This window comes from Rhodamnia argentea, chromosome 7 (assembly GCF_020921035.1).
Source record: "Rhodamnia argentea isolate NSW1041297 chromosome 7, ASM2092103v1, whole genome shotgun sequence".
In the NCBI taxonomy this organism is placed as follows: Eukaryota; Viridiplantae; Streptophyta; class Magnoliopsida; order Myrtales; family Myrtaceae; genus Rhodamnia; species Rhodamnia argentea.
The window spans coordinates 27,586,339-27,595,940 of NC_063156.1; positions in this window are offsets into that span (position 1 = coordinate 27,586,339).

The window sequence follows — 9,602 nt, forward strand, 5'->3', positions numbered from 1 at the left end:
CTTCTTAAACTTACCAACTCTTATGAAAATTTACTAATATTTATTTGGGTGACGTATCATCTTTTTCCCAATCAAATTACCAAAGGTAGTAATTCTTGTTCCAATTATTTACCAATGTTTCTTCAATATCAGTTAACATATTAACTTTTGATACTGTTTAACAACTATTATTTGTCTCTCTTGCGAATGACATAGTACTTTTTGTCTGAATTTTGCCAACTTCTATGTGTGTACTATTTTTTTTTTAAAGTGAATCAAACTAGGTTTGATTCATCATGTTTCATTCTGAATAAACGCGGAAGTTAACATATTTTGGCAATTCAAAATTAGACGCGAGAAAATGAAAAATACAAATCATAAGACGAGAATATGAATTGCCAATCCTCCATGCCAATGCTTGGATCGCGTAGGGAGCACAAAGTCTATAATTGGCAAAAGCTGTCGTCCATCGAATGTTTGTAGTCTCAACCTTTCCACAACCCTCGGAATTTTCATCAATCGCAAATTGACTATACAGCGGATAACAAAATCGCTATCGGGTAGTCACTTCCCACCTTTTGCACGTTGAAAAAAAAAATTGCTAACCAATTTATGAGGCTTGGAAAATTAAATCGAACAAATCAAACATGTTACCCAAAGTTATACATCCTACAATAGATGGAAATTATCCATCCGAAGAATTTAAAAGGAAAAAAAGAATAATTCGTTTGCTTGTAACCTGTGTATTGGTTCCTCTCAATCATTCTACTTACAACTGCTCAATTCTCTTCACAAGCGTCCTTTGCATGGAGCACCAACTATTTCCAGCCGGCAGTGACGACCGATCGAGGGAGGCGACCGTGAATAATCACGCGGAGGCACCCCCCGTGGCCGATCGGCCCGCAAAGGCTTTGGTGCCGGTGGTGCTAGCAGTGGTGCTGCTCCCGGGAGTGTAGCCGCTGCAGTTCCCGGTGCACGGGGTCGAACCCTTTTGCAGCGTCTGGAGAACAATTAGACTCGGCTCCTTATTACCATCCCGCGCTCCCTCGCGACCTTTAAGAGGCCGGCACGCCTCGCTCGGTCTTGTTGATGTTCCCAACAAGAACAGCAAGATCATCACACCGGCTGCTACTTTTGAAGACAGGATCTTCTTCATCATCCTTGGCTGGTTTCCAATAATCTGTAACTTTCTTCGGTTTCGATTGCTGTGAGTTGTGTGTCTATCTGTGCGTACGATGAAGAGAAAGTGTCTGAGGAGGCCTCGTATTTATATTGTTGCCATTGCCAAGCTACCAGCAATTGCTGCGTTTCTTCTTGTCTTGATCAACCCTGTTGAACGGGCCTGGGATTTTTGAATACTTGACTGCCGCGGTTATGGAGAACCAGAAATGGAATTTGAATTGGTCGCAAAGGAAGACAATTCTTTATTAAATGAGTATAGTTCTAGGTTTTCTGAAATATTATGCTATAAGCTGATCATAATTCCATAGAAATTATATACATGCTTCGACTTTAGGATATCCATTACATATATTCCTTCTCCGGTGAGGTTTTCTCTCTTCACCAACATCTGCAAGTGCCAAGAAAATCTTTTGGATTATATTCGGGTTCACGTATTTTCGACTCAAGTTTTGTTAATCCTACTTTCTTTGACCTTCTAATGTGAAAAATCGTTAAGTTGGCTTTTTATTTGACGTTCGAGACTCATGACCGGCGTTGGATACGTATTGTTTGATGATCAAAAGTCAGAGTTGAATCAAGACTTTGACTTTTCCTCCTGAAGCGTGGAATAATTCAAAGATGGTAATCGAGTTAGGGTTTAAACTTTAATGTGATCTAGGGGCAAAAATGCGGCCCTTTCAATTACTTGATGGCACAAAAGGTGATATAATCGCCGCCGCTGAGACTACTCCTCCTGATGTTGAAGTCCCTTGTTAGGTTTGGATTGAAAATATACTCCGTTGAAAGTTCCAGTGTCATAGAGTTCTCTTTTGATTACTAAATGGGCACATACATACATACATACATACATACATACATACATACATACACACACGCGTTTCATTTATAAATATACTATATATGAAACAATTGCCCACAAACAAGTTATGGAGTCATTCTTGCATGTTACTTAAGCAAGTGACATCTGAGCCCAATCAATTCCACCCATGAAATAGTATGAGTCTTACGGGGAACTCACATGATCTAACGACCGAAATCAAGTGGGGTCACATTCACCCAATGGAAAAATTGCCAAAACAATCCTAAACCTATTGCAGCAAAATAGTCTTAAACCTATTGTAATTGTGTCAATTCAGTCCTAAAACTTTTTTTTGTCAATTGAGACATAAATCTTTTGCATTTATGCCAATTCGATCAATTTGGCCGGTCGGTGTTGACGTGGCCAATTTTTAATAAAATTTTAATAGTATATCACTTTTTAAATATTTTTAAATTCTTAATTTTTTTTTTTTTGTTCCTCCTTTGCTTCTGTTTGTGGCGGGCGAGGGTTGCCGGAGCTTGCTAGCCATTAAGCGAGGTCCGTAAAGCCCTCGCCTAGCCTCGCCCAGCTCTTGAGCCCACGGATCAAGGCGGCCTCACCAACACGCTGGGTGAGACCATGGCCGCCTTCCTCTAAGCTCAACGAGCCACCTGCGAGGCTGCCCTCACCTAGATCCGTGTGAGGTAGCCTTGCCAGCAGCCATGCCTCACCACCCATCGACTCAATCTTGTGACCCATTGCCTCGCGCCTTGCACTTCGTGACCCATCGACCTATATCTAGGCAACGTTGCCTCGCCCATGACTTGCTGGCGGAGGGCGCGGCAGCCTTCACACACGGCCTCACATGTCAAGGTAGGGCCTCGACCCTCACCGGCCAACTCGCCGGCAACAAACAGAAACAAAGAAGGAAAGACAAAAAAAAATTGATAAAAAAATCGAAGAAAATATTAAAAAATGAAACTACTATTAAAAATTGGCCACATCGGTGCTGGCATCAACACGTCAACGTCGTCGGGTTAAATAAATTGAATTGGCATAATTGTAATAGGTTTATGACTGTTTTGGTGATTATCCCTTCACCCAATGCATGGAAGAATTTTTCCAATATTGGAGATTGAATGTAAGCCTCAAGGGACAAATGAGAGAAATTGTCCAATCAGTCATAAGTTTATTGTGTAATGCTAATTAAGTCCAAAACTTTTCATATTCGACTATTTAGTGTTAGAATTTTGCACAAAATATAAATGTAGTCTTTCCCATCAATTTTCGGGGGAAAAAGCTAATGTGGCAGTATGCCACGTAAAAAAATCAATGATGACTAAACCACCGCATTAGTGATTTGCTGTGAAAATTGATCAAAACGATTTTAGTGGAATTATGTGCAAAAATTTATGAATAAATTGAAAAAATTAAGAAGTTTAAAAGTAAATCAGCATGGGAGAATAAGTTTAAGATTGATTGAATATTTTTTGCAAAAATGTCATCTCATCCACACTTAATCAATCTATAAAAGTAGCCCCCCCTAGTGGGAGTACGATAAATTCTCGGCTCTCACTGCTCTCACTCTTCTTTTCACTCTCTAGTTTTTGGAAAAATTTCAAATAAAGATTTGAAGTGTTCTCATTTTTTGAAATGAAGACCCGAAGTAGATGTTGTTTCAAATAAGGGCCTAAAGTGTCCTTATTATTTCAAAAAAGAGCATGATAGAAGATATTCTCATTATTTTTTTTTTGTTTTTTTTATTTTTTGCCATTTCTTTTTTTTTTTCTTTGTAGCAGCCGGCGAGTGCCTGACAACCCTCACCCGGGCCCTCCACGAGCAAGGTCACCCTCGCTTGGGGCCGTTGAGGGCGGCCTCGCCTGGGCAATGTAGGTGACCCCACTCTACCCTTGTTAGGGCGAGAAGGAAGGAAAAAAGAAAAAGAGGGGGAAAAAAAGTAAATGAAGCAAATGCCCCCGGTCAGGCTCTTCTTTGAAATAATAAAGGCATTCAAGGTCTTTATTTAAAGTAAAGTCTATTTCATACCCTTATTTAAAATTTTCTTTCTTTTATCTGTTTTTTTCCCCTTTGGTGAGCTTTTTTTCTAGACCAATTCTCATTTGCCTTATAATTGGTCACCTCCGTACGTCCTTCTCTTTTTGGACTTCCACTTCTACAAAATTCCCCCCTATTTTCCCCAATTTTGGATTTTCTATTGCTTTCGTAATAATTCTTGGTTCATTGCTTATACTTATTATGTAGTTTTATATTGGTATTGTTCTTATTCTTTCCTTTTTCCTATTTTCTTATTTGTTCGTGCCCTTTCATAAATTTTTTACTTTATTCAAATACTAATGCATCCAGAAATTATTATAAATTATAGTTCTCTTTAAGAAATGGGGAGATAATGATTTATAAATGTATGTCCTCATCCTTGAAAAAATTACAAAAAAAGTCATAAAACCTGTTGTAATTGTGTTAATTGAGTTCTAAACATTTTCTTTTTATACTAATTGAGTCTTAAACCTTTTGCGTTTTTATCAATTCAATCCATTCAATCAACTTTGGCCAACGACGCTATTGTGACAATTTTTAATAATTTCTTATTTTTAATTTTTTTTCATTTTATTTTTTTCCAACTGGAGGAAGAAGGAGAAGAAAAGGAAAAAAAAAAATAACAAAATTGAAAAACATTAAGATATTATTAAAAATTATCACATCAGTGCCGGCCAGTCAAAATTAGTCGGATGGACTATTGCACAAATATAAAAGATTTAGGATTCAATGTTGACAAAAAAAAAAAGGTTTAGAACTGAAATTGCAAAATTGCAATAGGCTTAAAGGCTTTTCTTTTTTTCCCCCTCATCCTTCTTATTTGTTGAGGGAAAGGTTCACGGTCTTATGATTCTCTTGTTATTCAAAAGAGTGAGATTATTGATTCCAAGTTGGTTTTAATGACTCCAAAATTGCTTTTAATTGTGGTAATAATCTTCATGAGTATATAACAGAAAGTCTATAATCCTCGCAAATGTCTCTCCTCTTGCCCTAATCTCCATGGTCGCTACGAGGAAAAAGTATAAAAAAAGCTCTAAACCTATTGCATTGGCACCAATTTAGTTCTAAACCTTTCCTTTTTTTATCAAAGTCCTAACCTTTAAATAGGTTTTGGATCAATTTAGTCGTAAACCTTTTTGTATTAATATTCATCCAGTCCATCCAACCAATTTTGCCTAAAATTGCCGACATAGACGTCGGTCTTGCTACATAGGATGGTGTTTTAGTGTGGTGGATATTTTTTAATAATAATTTTTGTAAAAAAAATTCTTAAAGTTTGGCTTCGGCCCTCGCAACCTTCGCTGGCCCATAGGCGAGGGCCAACTAGCTCTTGTCAGGTACTAGCAAGTTTCGACTAGTCCTCGCTGGTTGCCACCCAATCCACGTGAAGGCTGCCCACCTAGGGCCATCGAGGGGTCACTGGCCGCGCACGAGGCAACGAAGGCCCCCTCCCTTGGGCTTCACGGTCTAGCCTACCGCGAGCAAGGCTGCCATTGTCGGCCAAAGCCAAAGTTTAAGAAAGAAAATAAAAAATAATAAAAAATATCTTTTTAGCAAACTTTTTTTGTCTCATAAGAAATCCTTAACTTTCACTCTAGTTCTAAATTTGCCAGCACATCCAAAAATTGACAATAATTTCTTCGGTATTTTCAATATCAAAAGGTTGGTATTGTTCATTGCAAGGTGAGGGTGTTGATGAAAATGTATATTCCAATAACGAACTTGTAACTGGTTCTTATGTCGATAATTTTGAGTGAACTAATAAGAGTGATGTCCAATTCCCACCGCAGAATCCCTCAATCCTAATTTTCAGAATTGGGAACCGAACCGAAGGTGCCTAAACTTAGACCTGCACTAAACCCATTGGTCCAGTTCCCGGTCACGTGCTTCAAATACATATATATATTCACACATTTACATCCTTTTGCATCACAACATTGTATAAGCATTACCGCAGATAATAAACATTACACTTAGATCTTAGCCGAAAGGCCAAGAAAGCTATGCTTTGAGCAAGCGCTTGCCCAAAGCTTTTAAGCACAACCATTATTTTCTACGTAAGGCCTATGTGATGTGGGACTCTTGGTTTGGCCATGCGCCTGCCCAAAGCTTTTATCAACAACCATCATTTTCTACGGAAGGCCTAAGCGATGTGAGACTCTCGCCTTTGGCCATGCGCCTGCTAAAGCTTTTATTCACAACCATCACTTCCTACGGGAGGGACTTTTGGCTTTGGCCATGCGCCTACCCGAAGCTTTCACGAGGGAAATGAAAACTCCTCGAGAGGCCCACATCGAATGGGCACGAAGAGACTGTAAGAGGGGTTATGAATAAAAGTCAAGCCATGCGCCTACCCAAAGCATACCTTGCCATACGGGAGTCCCACATCGAATGAGAAAGCAAAGCCGTGGTTCTACCTAATTTTAAAAGTTCTTTTTAAAGATTTTTAATCAACAATATTGAAATTCAAAAAATTATATGTCCGGTTACAGCGTGGGCGGTTCTAACCTTGGAATTGAGAACCGAATCAAACATCGCCGGTTCCAATTTTATAAAATCGGAGGTTTGGTCAATTTCTTTTGCTCACACCTATAAAGTAGCAGAGCGTGGGCGGTTCTAACCTTGGAATTGAGAACCGAATCAAACATCGCCGGTTCCAATTTTATAAAATCGGAGGTTTGGTCAATTTCTTTTGCTCACACCTATAAAGTAGCAGCGATTTTTGAACGAACGTGCGGGCAGATTTGATACTAGAGTGAAAGTTGAGAATTTTTTTTGCAAGACATGAAAAGTTCGGGGAAAAATCGAGATTGAACCTAAAACTTTTAGGTTTTTTTAGGGAATTATACCATCTGCTTTGGGATTCTTTTCGGCTATGTTATTACCTCTGCGTGTTAATTTTAATGCATGACCCAACCAATCAGAGCTCGATAAATACGGTTTTCTTTATTAGTCTCGACAGCAGCGTCGACGCCGCATTTTGATAGCAACATGCCCGGACCCATAAAAAAGGAAGCAACAAAAAAAACAAGGGAATTTAAGTCAAGGTCCAATGGGCCGGGCCGGATAGTACGGGCTTGACCCGACACCGACGGGCGTGATCAACCGATAATTCGGATCTCTGCTTTGGGTCAGCTTCTTCAGCTCAGGCAACGGTCCTCGCTTCGTCTTCATTCGAAGCCGCCTCCGAGAATTGCTCCGTCGCCGGGCCACCAAGCGCCTCCAAGAGATCTGCCATATGATTTTCTTGCTAGTGCTTCTAATGGACTTAAACTGGGTATTGGTTCGTCTCCTACTTACAACTGCACAATTCTCTTCGTAAGCGTCCCTCGCATGGAGCACCAACTGTTTATGGTCGGTAGCAACGACAGATCGAGGAAGGCGACCGTGAATAATCACGCTGAGGCACCCCCCATGGATGATCGGCCTGCGAAGGCCTTGGTGCCGGTGGTGCTAGCGGTGGTGCTGCTTCCGGGAGTATAGCCGCCGCAGTTCCCAGTGCACGGGGTCGAACCCTTCTGCAGGGTCTGGAGAACAATCAGACTCGGCTCCATATTACCAACCCGCGCTCTCTCGCGGCCTTTAAGAAGCCGGCACGCCTCGCTCGGTGTCATTGATGTTCCCATCAAGAACAGCAAGATCATCATGCCGGCTACTACTTTTGAAGACAGGATCTTCTTCATCGTCCTTGGCTGGTTTCCAATCAATCTACAACTTTCTTCGGATTCGGTTACTGCGAGTTGCGTGTGTTATCTTATGTGTGTACGATGAAGAGATGAGTGTCCGAGGAGGTCTCGTATTTATATTGTTGCCATTGCCAGGCTACCAGCAATTGCTGCGTTTCTTCCTGTCATGATCAACCCTGTTGAACGGGCACGGGATTTTTGAATTCTTGACAGCCACGGTTATGGAGAACCATATTTGACTTCACTGGTTATGGAGATGGAAAGAATTAAGGAATTGAATTGGTCGTCAAGGAAGACAATTCTCTATTAAATGACTATAGTCCTAAGGCCTTCTGAAATATTATACCGTGATCTAATCACAATCCCATCAACATTATACACATTTATATATAGATATAAATGTGTACATTCAGTTTTTTTTTTCTTTATTTCTTTTCACCAACATCTGCAATTGCCAAGAAAATCTTTTGTGAGTATTTCTGGGTTCAGGTAATTTTCCGACTCAAGTTTTGTTAAACCCACTTTCTTTGACCTTCTAACATAAACAATTGACCTTCGCGCGGCTCATGACCGGCGCTGGACACGTATTGTTTAATGATCGAAAGTCAAAGTTGAATCAAGGCTCTGACTTTTCCTAGTTTGAGGATGGGAATCGAGTTTGGGTTCTTAATGTGATCTAAGGGGGGAAATATGTAGCCCCTTTCAATTTCTTTTCTAGCACGAAAGGTGAGATAATCGTCACTGCTGAGATTACTCTTCCGGATGTTGAAGTCCCTTGCTAGATTTGGGTTGAAAACAAACTCCGTTGAAAGTTCCAGTTCCGGTGTCATGTAATTCTCTTCTGAGTACCAAACGAGAACATATACACTTGTATAATTCATTTATTTAGATGCTGCATATATGCAAGAATTGCCTGCAAACAGGTTATGGAGTCATTCTTCCATGTTCCTAAAGAGAGTGGCATCCGAGCCCAATCGATTCCACTCATAAAATAATATGAGTTCCACATGGAACTCACGTGATCTGAAGATTGAGATCAAGTGGGCTCACATTTACGCAATTGCACTGGGGGAAATTTTTCGAAAATAGGAGATTGGATGTGACCTCCAAGGCAGAAATTGGAGAAACCGTCCAATTAGTCATAAATCTATCGCATCAAACCAATCAAAAACTTTTTTAATTTGACTAATTTAGCCTAAAACTTTTACGTGAAATTCAATGTAGTCGGTTTGGTCAATTTTGGCCGCAAATTGGTGTTGTGGTGGTGTGCCACGTAGAATGGTAAGAGATTACTCTTCCGCATGTTGAAGTCCCTTTGTTGGATTTGGATTGAAAACGAACTCCATTGAAAGTTCCAGTTCCAGCTCCGGTGTCATGTAATTCTCTTTTGATTACTAAATGGGAACATATACACATGTATAATTCATTTATTTAGATGCTGCATATATGCAAGAATTGACTGCAAACAAGTTATGGAGTCATTCTTGCATGTTCCTAAAGAAAGTGGTATCCGAGCCCAATCGATTCCACCCATAAAATAATATGAGTTCCATATGGAACTCACGTGATCTGAAGATTGAGATCAAGTGGGCTCACATTTACGCAATTGCGTGGGGAGAATTTTTCGAAAATAGGAGATTGGATGTGACCTCCAAGGCAGAAATGAGAGAAACCGTCCAATCGGTCATAAATCTATCGCACCAAACCAATCAAAAACTTTTTTAATTTGACTAATTTAGCCTAACACTTTTACGTGAAATTCAATGTAGTCAATTTGGTCAATTTTGGCCGCAAATTGGTATTGTGGTGGTGTGCATAAAAGATTACTCTTCGGATGTTGAAGTCCCTTGCTAGATTTGGGTTGAAAACAAACTCCGTTGAAAGTTCTAGTTCCGGTGTCA